General features: G+C 41.3%; 1 protein-coding gene across 5 annotated transcripts in view; it reads left to right on the forward strand.

Annotated features, from left to right (window-relative positions):
- The window catches only part of Sctr (secretin receptor), a 92,716-nt gene that overhangs the window by 39,378 nt on the left and 36,242 nt on the right, over positions 1-17,096 (forward strand). The gene's annotated exons all lie outside the window — the stretch shown is intronic.

Below are 17,096 nucleotides of genomic sequence, written 5' to 3' on the forward strand. Positions count from 1 at the left end.
AGAGACCAGAAAACTACTCATCTTGAGGTCCTCAGTGCTTGCACTTTGCCCAGCACCTACAGGGTGTCTGACAAATGTTTGTCATTAGCCTTGTTGTTTGACTGAGGCCTTGGGCTCAATCTCCCGCAAACCACCCCCACCAAAGGCGGCTGTTCTATACATCTACCACGTGATAGCTGTGTGACATAAATTATAGTAACCCCTCAGAATCATCTGGAAAACTCGTGGCTGCACTGAATAAAAGTCAATGTGTTTGTTGCAAAGTAACATTTTGCAGATGAGGAAACTGAGGCTCAGAGGAGTTAAGGAACATGCTTATCAAGTAGTTGACACAGGATTTAAACCAAGTTCGGCCCCCCAAAAGCCAGCGTTGGGTCCTCTATCTTCTGCCCTATCACTGTTAAAGGGCAGGCCCGTGGGAGGTGTACTTTAGGGTGCTTCATTAGCTGGATGCCAGCTGGGCACGCAGGGAGAGAAGCGTGTCTGTCTCTTGGGTTCAGGGTGGGAGTTGTCGGAGAAGTCTAGGGAGAGAGTATTAGGGTTAAGGGAGAAAGGATGAAGTTGGTGGCAGACACGCCCACTTGGGAGTATTTTCTAGGACCCCTCTTTTCCAGTCAATCTGTGTTGTCCTCTCTGAAAGGGGGTAGGCAGGAGCCCAAAGCAGAGTGTGCAGTTTCTTCCTGTCCAGGGCTTGTCACCTAGATGGAGAAAATACCTGTGGCCTTTAGGTCTGGCTAGTGTAGAGCAATTTGGCAGCGGCCAGGAGTACTCAGGGGCCACATGCAGTCTTGGGGTGGCCAGCGCACTCTGCCCTCCGCTGGCATGTACAGATCCGTGGGTATCGGTGTGATCCGTTCTACCCAGGGAGAAGCAGTGGGAGGAATGAGGAAAAGACAGACAAGAACACAAGAGCTGGGCTAGGTGGTGACTCCTCCGCCTGATTGGTGAGACCCCTGAGTGACACTATGGATGTTTATTTATACCTTTGCAAAGTTAGTAACACGTGACACAAGGTTGCCTAGTAACTAGTAGCTGACATTAACCAGTCAGGATGCTTGTTTCAGGACTGAGGTAGCTTGTTGGCTTTAGGCACCGAGGCCTGTTCCTGCCTACACACTTAGCCACTTTTCTAGCTTCCAAGGCTCCCAACATATCCCCCTTTTTTGTTTTGTTGTGCCAGAGATGGATGTTCCATTGTAACTGGAGAAGCTGTATTTGGATAATTCTTTAGAGGACCTTTTCACACTTGATGCCAGTCCAAAGATTTTAAGTACTTGAATTCAAAAATGTAACCCTATATAGTCTAATAGTCCATAATAGCAGTAGTGAGTTATCGATACAGTTGGCACTTCTCAGAAGATGTTAGTGACATGAACCTTTTACAGCTTAGCATATTAATATGCCATTACTTTTTTTATCTTGTGGTTACACTTTTCTGCTGGATGGTTAAGACCAAGTTAAAGCAAGACTTGTATAAATACAAATTTAACTTTTGCTATCTGACAAGGTCAGTTAATCTCCTCAGGATTTACCTTGGAACCATGTACAGCACCTCTTACATCTTCTGTCAGTGTCAGCCATCTGGATGAGACACAGCCATTGCTTGACCAGTTTGCTTTCTGTGAAAGCCTGAGAGAATGTTTTCTCTCTAGATGACTCTCCTTAGGCACACTCTACAGCATCGATCGCTTTCCTCTGTGGCCCCAGTATGTCCTTGATCAGAAAATCAGGGACTCACCTGAGTTATAGGATGTCACAGCAGATGTTTTCTTATGTCCTAAGTTCTCACTGACCTTGAAGGTCTAGGGTCAAAATATTGACTCTCCTTGTGGCCCATCTGTCTCTAATTATTGATCTCCACACTTTAGTTGTTAAACATCCAGAAGAGAAGCTTAATGACATTACCCTGCAACAGAAGCAGTAAAGCTTAATATTACTGTCTATCTGAATATCAAACACCTTAGACATAAAATGGAACTGTTATTATCTAGCAGCCGTGGATAGTCTAATATTTAAATCGCTACAGAATGTTAAAAGATAACAATTACATATTTTTACACAAAAATTTAAAAATCAAAACCATATACAATATTGTTAGGCCTCAACGGATTAAAGCTCAATGGATTAAAGCTCCTGCTTAGGCAGACCCAGGGACTGGGGTTCGATCCCTGGTGTGCCGTGCCAGCCCTGCCCCTGGGGTATGTTGAGATGGCGATTGAGACTGGATGTGGTGGCCTGGGCCTGTAATCTCAGCACATGGGAGGCTGAAAAACAGGAGGAATGCTAGGAGTCTGATCTGTGTAGTGAGACCCTGTAGACTCTGTACTAAATACACTAGAAAACAAAAAACAAAAACATATGCAACATTGCAGCAAGACAACCCTGATGACATTTTGTGACATACTTAAATTTTCGTTTTGACATAATATAATCCTTTTAACTGATCATCTCTATCTAATAGGTAAGAAATTTTTACCTGATTCGTTGTCCTTAAGTAGGATATACATCACAAGTTGTTTGTTAAAGGCAGAATTTTGAATCTAAGAGAAAGTCTTATCACAATAAGCAATCTTTGTTTTACATTTTGGAAGATCTGTACACCTGGAATCATGAGTACACTCAATATACCGTGAGATTAACAATAATGAATTACCATGCGCTTGTGAAAACCTTTGTTTCTTAATTTAGTTTTATACCAAGAGAAAACCTTATTGTGATTTTTTTTTCTGAAAAACTTTATTTTTAAACCAATGACCAACGTATTGAGGGTGTCTCCTAAGAGACTATTGAGATTATTGGAAGCTCCTCATTGAAGAACAAAAAGATGGGCCACACCTCTTACCCATCTAATAATTTCTTCCCACTCTAAGAAATTTTTGCTTAATTAGCTTAAACTTTTTGGTAAATTGTGTATAAAGTGATTTTGCTATCACTTAGAACAGTTGGTAACCTAGGAGAAAGCATGCTTTTAAATCTATATCTCAAATTGTATCATGAACAAATGATCTAAAAAGAAAAAAAGAACAGCTGTTTACAGAACTACACACAAACATAAATACATAGAACACAGAAGAAACAGCTTTACAAAATCAAGAGTGCACTCATATATTCTTGACCAAATTAATTATAGTAACTCTATTACAATTTTTAGAAATTTGTAATTACAAATAGGCAAGTCAGATTTTGTTATTTGTCAACAGGCAGAGATCTTTTCTTATCAGAAAATTTTGGAAGGAATAAATCTTTTATCTGTAATTACTATGCACATTTTGCATTTTTGTCTTAATACTAGTAAAATTTACGTCAGTTATTTTTATATTTTACCACCTATTTAGACCTTCGACTTCCATTTGGTCACTTCCTTCAGTAGGCCCCAGGCTGGATCTGGCCTCATCGCTGTTAACTTCTCCAGATCCGGCTTCATGGTTTAACCTGACAGCTTACTCTCGTACCCAAATAGGCCTTTTAGCATTTCCTGTAGAAGCACAAGAATCTCCTCTGCCTTAGGTTACTGGTGATTTTATTTATTTATTTATTTATTTGATTTTAGGGGAGGGTCTACAGGGTGTTCAGGGTCTCACTATTAGATCGACCTTGCAGTGATCCACCTGTTTACAGCCTCCCCTGCTGGGATTACAGGCGCACGCCACCACATCCAGTCTGCTAGGTCCCTTCCATTCTCCAGTATAGAGATCTCTCCAAAGGACCTTTACTGGTCTTTTTTCTCTTACTTGATGAAATTCTTTTTGCTGCTGTACTTCCATTTTTTTTGTAGAATTAAACAAAAAATTTAATAGTATATATTGACAAGTGAAGTTGAAGGGATTGATTCCCCCCTTTTTTTGTAATTGAATTTTAATTGTACCATAATAAACCTGTATCCTGTATCCTGGAAGAAGAAGACATACATAGCTTTACTTAACCTTATATGACCCATCTGTGAAAAAAAAGCAAATTAATTTAGCTTCTTTGGAGGATAAGGATAGTCAATAGACCAGAGAAATGAAGCCTAAAATCTGGATGGAGCCAAGTAAAGCCTAAAAATCATGAATGGTTGAACTGGACAGTTTGGGGCACATTATATCTTTGTTGGATAAGTTAACCCAAATATGGAGAAGTTATCATAGCTTGTACCCCTGTGGAGGCCATTATGAGGCCTTTTATTATTTAAATTGGATGTAAAAATCAAGTTACTGTTTAACTACACTGGTTTTAAACTGTACTCCAAATTTCTATATTTGTTTGTAAAATATCAAAGCTTTTTATACCAATTTTAATTTAGGACTATAAAACAAGTAGTCAAACTTAGGAGGAGTTAAAGGAATTTTAAGTAATCTTTTAAAATATCCCCATTATTGCCAATCTTAGGAAATATGATTTTGTAAGGAAACAATTTTATTTATTTACTTATTAATTTTTGTATTTTTAGGGAAGGGTCTACAGGGTGTTCAGGGTCTCATTACTAGATCGGACTCGTAGCGATCCGCCTGTTTACAGCCTCCAGGACCTGCGTTACAGGTGTGCACCACCACGCCTGGTCTCAAGCAAGCGTTTTAAAAAAGTTAATCGGTACAGAGTCCCACCGCACGGCTGGTGCCAGCCTGGCTTGCAGTAGGAGCGTCACACTTGCCAGGCAGGTGCTTAGATCATCAGCCAATCACCTTTAGGGGCAAATGTAAACTATTCTTTTAATGTCAACTACAATGCGGAGAGTGCTTTTCTGCTAAGTTCTGCTCCTGGGGTAATGGCCCTTCACCTTGGTAGCTGCCCTGCCTGGAGGCCATCCTCGCCTGAATTTGAAAAACCCTTAAAAATGTTTTTCTTTAATTACATAATTTTTATTTTTAATCCAATGTTTCTTTTCTCTCTCTCTCTCTCTCTCTCTCTCTCTCTCTCTCTCTCTCTCTCTCGTATTTTAGGGAAGGGTCTACAGGATGTTCAGGGTCTCACTACTAGATCAGACTCCTAGCGATTCTCCTGTTTACAGCCTCCCAAGAGCTGGGATTACAGGTGCACACCACCACGCCCAGTCTCAATTGCCATCTCAGCACGCCCTGGGGGCGGGGCCAGCACAGCAGGCGGGGGGGATGGATACCCTCCCATCCCCTAACCCCCCCAGCCCCCCTCCCCCGCTCCTCCCCACCCCTGAGCCTGCTTGCAGGTGCTTTTTTTTTTTTTAATGAGCAGAATATATTTATTGAGAGAAAGAAAGCTCCTGTCCAAGAGAGGGACAGAAGGGGGGCCCCAGCGGGTAGTACCCTGGGAAGCTGTCTCTTCCAGGGACTTTTATAGTGTAAAACCATGTGAGGCTAAGGTAGAGAGAATGGGAACTCATTTAGGTGGGCAGGAGGTGGGACAAAACTATGGTCAACCAATGGGATTACAAATGGAACAGGGACTTTTTCTGTTGGGGGTTGGAATGCGGGATAGGGTCTCTTTCTGTTGGGGGTTGGGCTAGTGACTCACTTGGGTCTTTCCAGGTGATTGATACCTATTTAGAATATCTATCCCAGGTGCTACTCGTTTAGCATTTGTTTGGCCTTTAGGTCTTCAGGTCTGGTTCACAGCAGGAGCATCCACCCCTCCCACAGTTGTAAGGCATCTCATCTTCTGTGCAGGTGCTTTAATCCGCTGAGCTATTTGGCCGGCCCCAATGTTTCTTTTTAATAATTTTAAAATTCTTATCAAAAAAAGAATGACAAATTGAGCAATATAAGAGTCTGGTGTGGTTCAAATAATGGTTTGGGTGGATAGAATTATAACTTTTATTTCCCTGCATAATCTGCATCAATTACACAAGACAAAAATCTGGAGACCTTTTAAAATGAGACTGTTGCGGCCTAGCAAGATTCCCATTGTACCCTGAGGCACAGCTCCATAGACTCCAGTAGGAATAATTTGGGGCCCCATTTCAGCAGTCAGTGGAATCTGGAGCAGGAACTGAGGTCCAAGTCAGTTGTTGCTTGCCAGAGATCAGAGACCATTGTGGTGGGGGAGTGGAAAGCATCCCCATTATTTGATGGGGCTGAGTGGGGCCCGTTAGAAGTTTCACTGAATGGGTCAGCCTTCCACATCAGTATTAGATCTACACTCACTTGTCCAGTAGTTCCCTTGTCTACATCTAGTACATGGACTGGAAAGTTTTATTGAAGACACAGATAATGGCTGTGTTGCCTTTGGTGCAACAGAATAGTTTCGGGCTAAATGTCCCTCTTTCCCACAATGAAAACAAACAATCTTACTTTTCCCCTTTTTTTCTAGACTGTGGATGAATAACCTGAGTAACAGCTACTGTCAAGGCAGCTCCCCTGCATGTATGAGGGGTCAACATCTGCACAAATCCGAATTTTCTCAGACAGTGTAGCCCACTTTTTTGTGGGCTCTTAAAGCCTCTTTACACCATTTATTGACATTTTTGAAGGCCAGTACCGAACTATTAATTTGCTAGCTTCTTTATCACTTATAATCCTCTCACCAGTGTGTAATAAACATGCAGCAAGATCTTGGAAATGTTCATCTGGGCCTTGCCTAATGGAAGCCAAGTTAAGGGATGCTTCACTCTCAGAAGGAAGTTCCCTCCAGGCTCTAATGGCAAGTATCTTAGTTTGTTCAGAAATTTGCAATGCCAAGGTAGGTTGATTGTTTGTACTGGCAAAAGCACCCTCCCCGATTGGCATATTTTTTGCAATGGCTAAGTTGTGAACCACACTTCGAGCTGGCTGTTCTGTACAATATTCAAAGAAATTTCATTTCCACAATAAATAATCTCCTGGATTCAAACACACTTTAGCTATTCCTTTCCAATTATTTGGGATCATAATCTGCTGTCTTAGCATTTCTACAAAACTCAAGGTAAAGGGAGCAGTAGGGCCAAAAGTAACAACAGCTTGTTTTAATTCTTTTAAGGTTTTAAGAGGTATAGTTTCATGAAGACGCACAACTTGTCCTGAATTAATAGGGACTCGGACTTTAGAAACAGAGTAGATATATTGAAAACCCTCCACCGACTCCTCTGTTTCTTCTAGTGCCAATTGCAAAGGAGATAAAGGAAATGGCTCTACTTCCTCTGAGGCTGAAGTTCTGATCTATGACTCGGTAGAATTTCTCAGAGCTGCCAAGGCCTCTGTGTCCAGCCACTGTGTGTGCTGCCGTCGCTCTAGCTCTGACCACTGGATGTTTTGTTTTTGCCTAGATTTTAAACATAGACACTATCTTGAGCCTAACAACAACAACAACAACATGCACAGCCAGTGCCAAGGCTGTAGTTACCATAGTCATGACCCTCCTGCTTAGCATCAGGTGCACAGGACTGTAGTTGGTGGTAGGCACCAACCTCTGAGGCTGGATGGGGCAAACAGAAGAGCAGGCGGCTGGGAAATCCCAGGAGAAGCCTCTCTGAACCCAGTTTGTGCCCCTCCCCCTGGTCATACCTTGCTGCTTGTGACATAGGGGAAAAAATGAAACTCCCAATCTGAAAGGTACCTCAACAAGTTCATGTTTTCTAAAGCTGAAGAATTAATTTTAGGAACAGAGGTTATGAGCAGAATATATTTTTTTGGGGAAAGAAAGCTCGTATCTGAGAGGATAGGAGGGGGGCCCCCGAGCAGGTGGTCCCCAGAAAGCTGTCTCTTCCAGGGACTTTTACAGTGTAAAACCATGCAGGTCTAAGAGGGAGAACATGGGAACTTGCTTAGCGGGGCATGAGTTGGGACAAAACTATGGGCAACCCATCAGATTATAAGCACCATTGTCCAGGTAAAATTGATTAAGTCCAGGACCAAATGGGGAGATGAGTCATGTAACAAGCAGACATGAATATAGAACAGGACTTTGTCCAGTAGCCAGCCAGTAGCAGTTGGATTAGTGACTCTTCCTGGTTTCCTCAAGTTGATGACCAATCCCGGATGCTTATCTTTAGGGAGGTCAGCATTTGTTCAGTCTTTGGTCTGTAGATCTGGCCCACAGCGGGAGCATCCATCTCTCTCACAGTTGTAAGGCATCTTGTCTTTATTATCTCCTTCAAGGGCCTAGCCCTGTCTGACTGCCTATAATATTTCTAACTTAGCTGCCTGCAATATTCCCCCCTCTGAAGAAGTAACCTGAACTGCCATGAGGGAATCATGAGTGACGACCACTGTGGCTTCTTCAGGCTGAAAGGGGTCATAATTGTTGACCAGCAGTCAGAGATACTCTCCAGAGGTTCTATCTAAAGGCCTTCAATAGACACCAGGCATTTTTAGCTTGGGTGGGAAGAAGAGCTTTAAATCTGGAGGAGACAAAGCCAAAGAAATTATTAAACATGCATGGGCCCAATAATATCAAGAGGATAATTATGAATATAGTAAAAAATGATTTGCACTAAGGAGACAGTAATGACTTCCCATAAAGATGATAAAGATAGGGTCCGGGGGAGCTCAGCATCTCATATGCCATTGATTTGACATCTTTTAAACATAGGCTGCTGGGTGTTTTTTTTTGTTGTTGTTGTTGTTGTTTTTTTTTTTTTTTGGTGGAACCGGGGATTGAACTCAGGCCCTTGCGCTTGCCAGGAAAGCACTTATTCCACTGAGCTATCTCCCCAGCCCCTAGACATCTTTTAAACAGTTATTGAGACATTAGCAGAAGAATCTGGGATGCAGTAACCATTTAAAGTTTGTAGTTATAAAAGGACTAGTTAGAAATTTTTATAGGTCAATTGGCAGAGATCTCTTAAATATGGGGTTTAATCCCTTTTTTATCTTCCATGGCCACTGGGCATTGTCTCAAATAAACTGGCCTTTTATGTCTCACCAACTCTATTATTATTGGGAACATATGTACTGCCAGACCTAGGGAAAATACTGAGTACTCTCCCGTTGGCAAGTGGGGCCACTGGCTGGGCAACTACTGACAAATCTGCATGAGCTTTTATTAAATGTCTCACAGGCTTTTTCCTTATATTGGCAGCTAACATGGGCTCCCTCAGGCTGAGAGGGGAAGACTCATGGTCTTATCAATCTGAAACTTTCTCTGATTCCATCATGAACACTTTTTTTTTTCCTGTCTAGCATCTCTGGACATTTTTTGCTTGAAATGTCCCTTCTCTCTGTCTGGATCCAGGGAAGCATAACATTTTCCCTGTTTCCTGACTGGCCTTCAGTTCTGTATGCTGCTAGTATCGCTATTTTCATTTTCTGTCTATAATTCTATTCTGTATCCTTCTTACTATGAAACACTTTCTGAGCAATTTCTTTCAACTGAGACAATTCATTCCTGCAAACCCTTCTAACTTCTGGGCTTCTGTCAGACATCTGGGGCCCACTGAGCAAGGTATACCATTTTAGTTTTAAGGCCTCCTGCAGGCAGCCCTGCCCAAGGAACATGAGAGCAACTTCTCCTGTAATAGGGCAGGAAACCCTGAGAAGGCTCAGCTAACCTGGGCTGTGTAAGATGGACAGTTAGTTAAGGCCTTAATATGTGTCTCTAGACAAAATCTGGTGGATCCCAGTAAAAAGAATCTTAATCTAGCATATTTGTTATAGATTTTATCTGCATGACTACCTGGGTTTTGGTATCTTCTAGGAAAGAACAAATTTTCTGAGAGATTAGAGCATGCGTAAGCAAAGCAGGAGCTTTTGTGCTAACGGAAATTTATAAACTTTTTTGAGGCATAGCAATTGTAACCCACTAGCTCTTAGACCCCTTTATTTATGGAGTCTGACAGTTTGCTATAAGTCTCTCTAGCTTTAGTTATAATTATCTCTAAATTTTGGGGACTTATGAAAATAAGATTAATACCTTATTTTTACTGTCAATGCTTTTAAGTAATTTAAATGTAGTATGGCATATTTTTCTAGTTACACCTTGTGAGAAAACAGTGACATCAGCAAGTTGCTTCTTACCTGTACATTTTTGAACTCAAAACTTATCTGTAGTAGAAGAATAGGGAAACACTTTTGCCTTTTAATTGAAAAACACCTGTAACTATTGACTGAAATCATAACATTTTCTTTGAAAATGTCTAATAACTTTATCAACTAGAACACACACAACATATTATAAAACATTGGGCAGTGTTACTTTTGAGAAATATAATCTGAAAGGTCATACCTGTATTTATTATCAGCATGATATACCTGCATTACATCAGAAATCAACCAGGCTAACTTATATACTTACCATGAAATACACAGCATTCAGTCAGATTAAACCAATGTCCCATTCAGTGTTTTGGATATGTCCCCTGTTGTAAACGAGGCACTGTGGAGGGATTTTTCCTTTCAACACTGTGGCTATGAGTTTTATGGTCTAAAGACAAGGCTTGGCTCTATCTATAGGCCCAAAGCTGTTTGACATGGTACAGCCAGTGTTTCTAGACATTTTTCTTACCAGAATTCTATCTGTCCTTGGGGACCTGTTTTAACTAGTGAAATACTTTTTAAGTCTTGTACATGAACAACAATGTATATTACATTTGTAAAAATTAGAATTAGCATAATTTTGATTAGTTAGCAACCTGAATATATTGTAGTATTTAAACAGGATACAGTCTCTTCAGGATGAGAGCTAGGCTTTTAGGCATAACTAAAAGGAGTGAGTGAAAAGAAAGTTATCTCAGTTACAGCTAAAGCAAGATGTCTTCTAAAGGAAGGTCAGGGTTGGAGAAGGACAAAGAGACCTGTGCCAATGTCCAGCAATAGGCTGAGTTTTCCTTTAGTCATGATTACTCAGGGCTCCTCCATGGGTATGATAAGTAGAGATAACAGTCTGGCCAGAGGGAGGAGGCAGGCCCAGGGCCCTTCAGTCCTGCTGGACCATCTGGGAAGCTGAGTCTGAGCTCTGGGGCCTCCACCTCAGAGTGCACTCTCACTTCTAGTGGCTGCCTTAGCAGTCAGGGCATGGCTTGGGGCCTCTTAAGGCGGTCCCTCTTATGCTGGCCTGGCTTCTGACAACAGCAGCAGGTGAACCTTATCAGCAGATGAACCTCATCATCGTTGAGCTCTTCTTAGAGTCCAGAGAATCAGACTTAGGGTCTATTTTAGGCTGCAATAATGGCAGCCATTTTTGATCTCTTTGTTTTTTCTCCCTGGTTTTCTCCAAGTTCTGATTATAAGACAATAAGGAAGCAGTTTTTACTACAGTATTAAGTTATCTAGAACAGAATCTATCTTTTATAGCTCTTTTCTAATATCTGGAGCTGACTGAGTAATGAACTTATCTGTAAGAGTAACATATCTCTCTATTGAATTAGCATCTCAGGAAGTATGTCTTACCAGTTCCTCTATTAAACATTCTAAGAAATCAGAGGGATGTTAATCTTTTTTCTGATAAAAAAGTTTAAAATAACTAGAAGGCTTGGTTCTAGTTCTTAGACCTTCAAGAATATACACTTGAAGGAAAATGTCTTTTATCCAATCTCCTGTTTGGCTATTAGGCCAGCAGAGGGTTGACTGTTTGGGCTCCAGTGGGAACAGGTAGTTCCACTGGCTGTCTATCTTTTGGATGTTTAAAATTAACAATATGATATGTATCTCCAAATGCAATGGCAGCTTGTAATGCTGCTTGCCTTTCCATAGAAGTAAAAGATTGGTTTAAGATTAACATTGTATCTTCTCAATCTAGTTCATAAGTCTGAGTAAGTCCTTTACAGACATCAACGTACTTATCAGGTTCATGTAAAGATTTTCTAAGACCTGACTTCATCTGTTTTAGGTCACAGAGAAAAAGGCACAGGAACTCTGGAAGTTCTAAATTGTCTTTTTACTTCTTATAAAGGATATTGTCCTTGAGGAGCTTGCATAAACCCAGCTGAGGATGGGTGCAGCCCTGTAGAGGGCTGGACTACAGTTGATCTAGAAGCCCTGTCCTCTAGACTAGAAAGCAAGTAGGGGAAACCTCACTTTCAGTAATGGTGGATGAGGCTGTGATTAAGCCTGTCTTGTCTGTAGGCTCCAAAGGCCAGGAAGCAGCAGCCTTAGGCTCCAGGATAGTGAATGCTTTGGGTATCTGAACTGCCTGGTTCTCCCATAGCTCACATCTACATCTTTTTTTTTTTTTTTTTTTTTTTTGGTGGAAATGGGAATTGAACTCAGACCCTTGCACTTGCCAGGCAAGCACTTATTCTACTGAGCTATCTCCTTGGCCCTCTCACATCTACATCTTAAAACTAGGAAACAATGACTTTCTTAATGTACAAAATCTAAACATAATATATTTTTGATCATTTTGCTTTTCATAGTATCTTTCCAGTTGTAAAATAGCATCATAATTGATACTTCCCCCTGCATTCCATTTGGATTAAATGGCTCTTTTTTAGTGTGTAAAGATCAAATGTCTTACGATACTAATGAAGCATTATAAAGGAGTAAGAAACTTTAACTGTGAGATAACCTGGAATTCAATAGAAACTACCTTTTTTGGTGTCCCCACCTTCTTCCTAGTTGATTCCTCCACCCAGGCATCCCTTGAGTAGCCCTCTCTAGAGTAGGTGGATGCTCCTGTTGGAGAGAAGGGAGACAAGATCCCACCAGTCTTTCCACCCTCAAACTGGTACATGATTCCTATCTCCTGAAACATCTTATAAACTCTTCACTTACTCTTGACTGAATATTTGTGAATATAAGTTACAATTGATCTGGTGACCAGAATGTCTGCAGAAGAAGGCATAACTATTGCACGAAAGGGTCAGTTTAAAGCACAGCACTTCTCAGGCTACAAAGGTCCCTTCTACAGATAGATGGAACAATTGACTGGAAGGATTTGGCCCCATGCACTGAGCCAAATCTCCAGACACTTGTGTTTTCCATCTAATCACCTAGGTAAACATTTTCAGCAACTGGACAAGATTTAACTTTGAAGCTCACAGGTGAAACTTATATGTATCACCTAACATCACATTTTACATGTTGGTAAAAATACAATTTGTCTGGCAAAAGTCTCTTTTTTTATTTAGTTAACATGTAAGGCACAGATGTAAATCATTCCCCTGATAGCTGCTGTAGAATGTAAACTACTGCAAGCTGCCTCAGCCTAAGTTTTGAAGGAATGACTCATTAAGTTGTTCTACTGAAAATCTCAGGTAGAATTCCTAGTTTACAGGCAGAAAGAGTGGAAAAGTACAATAGGTAAGTGGAGGTCTTTCAGTGGTCAAGAGCCAGTTTCTGTAGGAGTCGCTTCCAGATCCTCGTCTCAGTCCAAGAAGCCAATATTTGTAATCCCAAAGTTATTGGAATCCCATCAAGTTGATTCAAATCTACCACTTTCAATGCAACCCATGGTGAAAATAAAGATACTAAATTATACTCTGAATCACTGGGGAATCGAAGGGCTCTAAGTCCAGCCATGAAGATGGCTTTCCAGAACAAAGAGAGTGACCAAGGGCCTCACCCAGTTTTTATTCAGTGGGGGAGTGGCTTGAGGAGGATTGACTGAGAATTGTGGGAAATAAGTGACCATTGTGAGCTGAGCTAGGTGAGTGGCCTACATTTACCTCTGCCATATGCAGAGAGGATATGCAGAGAAAGAAATCTGCAGTATACTATTATGCCATGAGATAGCATCTAATGTTTTGGGGGGTCTGGCACTTCAGGTTTGATATAGTCTTTCAAGCCCCAGGAAGTCATAGCCTCTATCTTGAGGCTCTATCCTAGCTGGTGGTGCAGAACTTTAGCTCTTTTGTCCTGTATCGACCTCGCTCACATTAAAGAGCAGCAGGTATAGATTATCAGGGAAACACGCCTGCCACCTTCAGACTATCACCAGCACCTCAGCTAGACCAATACACATTGCTTAAGGCCAATTGAAGGATAAATAGAAGTCCTAGCCAGCTCTGTACATAACAATACTAGGAAATAGGGTCAGGCTCAGTCAAAATGGAGACAATCGTTCTTCTTTCAAGGAGAGCTGCTCAGGTAGTCCTCCTCAAGTTTCCACCAAGCACCATTAGGTATCTGTCAGAGAGTCACCCTGGCCATCCCCCCTCCAGTGTTCTCAGTTTTATTGGCCCACACACCAGAGATCAGTCTACAGAAAGGGAATCCAGCTGTGTCTCTAGTCCACATTCCATCAGCTACTGGTTTGAATGGAGATTCACCAAAGATTGGCTGGGGAAACTTGTCCTCTGCTTCAAAGAGTGGCAGCTGCTCTAGGAGCAGTCACTAGCTGGCAGAGTAACCACTGTTTGTCCAAGTTCTACAAGGGATACTTAGCAGCCTCAACAAGATTACCTAGTTCTTTACAGTAAAGTTTTTAAAGTCCAAAACTTAGCTCTTATGCACCTAAATGATATCTAGACCTAGGAGAAGAAAGGTTCGAGATCCTCCCTCACACTAAATGTGTTTTGGTCCTATAAATGTTCTGCTTTTGGAGATAGCTCCTTCTGATGTCACCCAGAAACTGCTCCTCTCCACTGTGTCTCAGGTTAAGCCTCTTGAAGGAGACCTGCTCAGAACACTAAGCTGGGACATGGCTTTTATGTGTGCCCTCCTGGACAGCCATAGTCCTATTTGCTTCATCTGACCCAGAGATGGGGTATGTATCCTTTTCTAAAGTGACTTCCCAGTCTTCAGCATTAAGAAATGCTCTTTTACTAAGGGCTTCACTTAGTTGGAACAGTCTATATTGTTTTCCTAATTTTACATGCCTCTAAAAAGGAAAGTACAAAGACATGAGAAAACTAGGAGTAAAGTCAAAGAAAGGAAACTGAAACAGAGCAGGCCTGACATTTCCTCTAGCAGGTAGAGGGGGATCAGAGCCAGTCTGTCCCAGTGAAACCTGTCCTCCAAGTCTTTAAGAATGGTTGTCGACCTAATGTCATTTAGTTGGCAAAAGGAGTCCCATGTTTTATATACAGGCATGTAGATTTTGTAAGTCTGAGCTACATTCAGAAAGTCCCATTTTACAGAAGTTTATAAAAAGTCCACTAGGAGGCTTTCTAAAAGTTACTCTGTCTAACACTATTGTCTAAACTCAAGCAAGGAATACCAGTGTATTTAGCAACTAGTTCAAATGCAACATATACAAATACAAAACAGTCATAAAATGTCTTATTAGAGAAATATCATAACCTTATAACATTTCCATGTTTTAACCTAGATTTACCAACAGCATTTTTACCAACATTTTAACAAAACCATATAAAAGGTAAATCATAAGCAATTGTGAGCAATTTTAATAAAACTATGAGCCAAAACTATGAGATAAAACATGAACAATTATGAGAAATGGGTTAAGACATGTCAACATTTGAAGCATAAAAATCTTTTACTTAATGAGTCCCAATTTAGAATCTATGAAAGAAAAGCAAACTCATCCCTCCATCCAGTGATTTCAGTGGATAACCTCCAAATGATATAGGGGAAAAATGAAACTCCTGACCTGAAAGGTACCTGGGATGATTTGTGTCCTCTAAAACTGAAGAATGAATTTCAGGAACAAACGAAGGTGATGAGCAGAATATATTTACTGGGAGAAAGAGAGCTCCTGTATGAGAGAGGGGCAGGAGGGCAGCCCCAAGCAGGTAGTCCCCAGGAAACTGTGTCTTCTAGGGACTTTTATAGTGTAAAACCACATAGGTCTAAGGTGGAGAACATGGAACTCGTTTAGGTGGGTATGAGGTGGGACAAAACTATGGTCAACCAATGAGATTACAAGCACCATTGCTCAAGTCAAATTGATTAAGTCCAGGACCAAATGGGGAAGCAAGTCACATAGAAAGTGGGTACCACTATAGAAGAGAACTTTGCCCAGTAGCCAGCAGGTAGTAGTTGGATTAGTGACTCTTCCTGGATTCCTATAGGTGAAGATCAATCCCAGGTTCTTATCTTTAGGGAGGTCACATTTGTTCAATCTTTGGTTTGTAGGTCTGGCCCACAGTGGGAGCATCTATCTCTCTTGCAGTTTTAAGATATCTTGTCTTCATTGTTATCTCCTTCAAGGGCCTAGCTTTGTCTGACTGCCTATAATATTTCTATCTAACTTAGGTGCCTGGAACACTTGGAACCAACTACTCATGATTTAAAAGAACTTTTTAAAAGTTGAACAAAGCTAGAGGGTTTAAACTCTATTTGCTATACCTTTGCGTTACCCTCCTTGTCTTGTTTGGACCTTGATTTTAAAACAGTACTCTACTCTAAGTCCTTTGTGTTGGTCTTAGAAAGTAGCACAAATACAGAAACCAAGAAAACAGCAAACATTTTTATATACATCTATATACATCTGTGGTTCTTGAAACTCTGTCCCTTTGGGGTTTTTTTTGGAACCAGGGATTAAACTCAGGCCCTTGTGCTTACCAGGAAAGTGCTTATTCTACTGAGCTATCTCCCTGGCTCTGTCCCATTTTTAACTCAACCTAACTTTTTCCTTTCTGTTTCTCTTAAACCTATTTCTGTCTTTATGCTCCTTTATCTCTCTGGCCCTAGGGAGCCCTAGTCTGGTCCTAGAGAGCCTCCATCCCTAAATTTTACCCCTAAGTGCCAGTACCAGTGCACACCTGTGTGGAATACTCTGGCTCTAACCAGTCCACTTCCCCTAGTTCCCTCCTTTATTCATGCTCTTTGGAAGTTTTCCTGCTGCCCACTGCTACCGGGCCAAACGTAAGGATCCGTGGGTCTCAGTATGATCTGTTTTACCCAAGGAGAAACGTTGGTGGCAGGAATGAGGAAAAGATAGACAAGAAGACAAAAGCTGGGTTAGGTGGTGACTCATCTGCCTGGTTGGTGAGACACCCCTCCTAAGCAACAGTATGGATGTTTATTTACACCTTTGCAAAGTCAGTAATACGTGACAGGAGGTTGCCTAGTGACTAATAGCTGACATGACATTAACCACTCAGGATGCTTCTCTCAGGACTGAGGGAGCTTGTTTGCTTTAGGAACTGAGGCCTAGTCCTACCTATACACATCTGACCAACTTTCTAGCTTCTGCAGCTCCCTACACGAGTACCGTTTCTGTCATTGCCTATGGGTTTAGGTACATCAGCTTTGTAAAATCCATAACTCTTGATACAGTATTCTTAGGGTGGGTGGCAGGCCGAAGGGTCAACGGATGCTTTGGGTTGTAAATAAATCAATAGCTGGGGGCTGGTGAGATGGCTCAGTGGTCTAAAGCACCTACTTAGA

This window comes from Octodon degus, unplaced genomic scaffold (assembly GCF_000260255.1).
Source record: "Octodon degus isolate 3935 unplaced genomic scaffold, OctDeg1.0 scaffold00014, whole genome shotgun sequence".
Classification (NCBI taxonomy): domain Eukaryota; kingdom Metazoa; phylum Chordata; class Mammalia; order Rodentia; family Octodontidae; genus Octodon; species Octodon degus.